Source organism: Ambystoma mexicanum, chromosome 2q (assembly GCF_040938575.1).
Source record: "Ambystoma mexicanum isolate Mex_15411 chromosome 2q, UKY_AmexF1_1, whole genome shotgun sequence".
Lineage (NCBI taxonomy): Eukaryota > Metazoa > Chordata > Amphibia > Caudata > Ambystomatidae > Ambystoma > Ambystoma mexicanum.
Window position 1 is genome coordinate 303,418,933 of NC_090924.1, and position 2,194 is coordinate 303,421,126.

The following is a 2,194-nucleotide window of genomic DNA, read 5'->3' on the forward strand; positions in this document are numbered from 1 at the left end:
CTTCTACACCTCCGCAGGGCGTACCTCTGATTCGTACCCCTCTCCGGAAGTCTTTCAAGGACGGCAACCTTCTCCATATTGCCACTCTAAATTCTCGCTCAGCTGTCAAACACTAACATATGCCGCCTCCTTGAAGAACTTGACACTCTCCTTCCTTATGGCTACAAGATCCTCTCTGCGCCCCAGGTCCAATTGTTCCAGAGGGGGTGTAACCCTGATCTTCCCTGAGGGGATTCCTGCCTCTGTCATTCCTACACAGGCCTACTCCTCTTTGAAAGTCTCTCTCTTTCTCTCTCTTTCTCTCTCTTTCTCTCTCTTTCTCTCTTTCTTTCTCTCTTTCTTTCTCTCTCTTGCTCTTTCTCTCTCTTGCTCTTTCTCTCTCTTGCTCTTTCTCTCTCTTGCTCTTTCTCTCTCTTGCTCTTTCTCTCGCTCTCTCTTTCTCGCTCTCGCTCTTTCTCGCTCTCTTTCTCTCTCATTCCCTTACTGTGGCTACCATCTATCGGCCACCTGGTCAAATCTCCTCCTTCCTCTCTAAGTGGGCGGACCTCTCCTCTTCCCTCCTGGTCTCGACCACTCAGCTCCTCCTTCTTGGAGACTTAAACATCCACCTGGATGCTTCCTGTCCTACCTCTGTGACTCTCTCTCTTTCTATTCTCCCCTCTGGCCCGACTCACTCTACAGGGCACACTCCGGATGTTCTGATCTCTTCGGACCTTAATCTCTCTATCCCTCTCACCACTCCTCTCTCCTGGAGTGATCACTTTCTCCTTTCCTCCCAGCTCACTCTCACCCACCCCTCAGGCCAAGCCTACTCCAGCACCACCACATACCTTCTTGGTTATCCGACCCATGAAGCGTGTGTCAGTTGAGGCTTTCGCTGCCACTTTCTCACTCCCACCCCCCCCCCATTCCCCCTTCGGGTGACTCCTACCCTGACACAGCCCTTTCTATGCTCCACTCTGCTATATCTGATACTCTTGATGTTCTTGCTCCTGTCATGAGGATCCGCTTGAAGCCGTGCAACTCCTGGTATGACTTGGACCTCGTCACCATTAAACGCAAGTGCAGGGTGGCTGAGAGGAAATGGCGTGCTTCCTGTACATCCTCTGACGAACTGGCCTGCATCAAGGACCACATTATCACCCTGGCTCCTGCTTTGGCCGACTTCTGAAACCACTCATTTGCCACTGGAGTCTTCCCTTTCCACTGAAGCACTCCCTTGTGCACCCTCTTCTTAAGAAACCCTCAGCCAACCCCTCCTGCCCTGCTAACTACCGCCCAACCTCCATCACTCCTTTCCTGGGCAAACTCCTGGAAAAGCTGTCCATCTCCCAGCTTAATCTTCACACTGTCTGATTAAGGTCAGACAGTGTTGTCTCCATGACCATCAGTCTGGCTTCATAGCTGCCAGAAGCACGGACACTGCTCTCCTGAACATCCATGAAGACCTGCTCTCAAACCTTGACTCCAATACTCCCTGTATCCTCATATTACTTGATCGCTCTTCTACCTTTGACACGGTCAACTATGCCACCCTGCTCAACCGTCTCCGTGGTAACCTGGGTATCACTGATCAGGCCCTGGCTTGGCTTTCCTCTCTGATCAACCCTCCCAGGTCAACTTGGGTCTCTCCTCTTTCTCTATCTCTACCTGTGGTATTCCCCAGGGGTCTAACCTCTCTCCCTGGCTATTCAACCAATACCTGGCACTTCTTGCCCACTGCATTGCCGCTCTCTGCCCAAACATTCAGTGTTATGCGGACGACGTTCGGCTAATTTTCAGGCTCCCTTTCGCCACCTATTCTCCTTCTCTCCTTTCTGTCTGACTGCTATCCAGGAGTGGTGTGTCGCCAATGATCTCTGCCTTAATGCCAATAAGACTGAGATTCTCCTCATCGGCACACCTGCTCCCTCCTTTCCTATCGCTCTCTGGCCGGCCTCTCTTGGCCCTCTTCTTACTCCACACCTGTGAGGCTAAAAACCTCGGGGTCATCTTCGATTCCACACTCTCCTTGTCTCCTCACATCTCTGACGTCTCTAAGAAGTCACACTACCAGCTGCACCTCCTCAGAAGCATTCTTCCTTTCCTCTCCTTCCACCAGAAGCTCAATGTCTCCAGAGCTCTGGTTCTTTCTAGGCTGAACTACTGCAACAGCCTCTTTCTAAATCTGCCTGCTTCTACTCTCTGCCCTCTG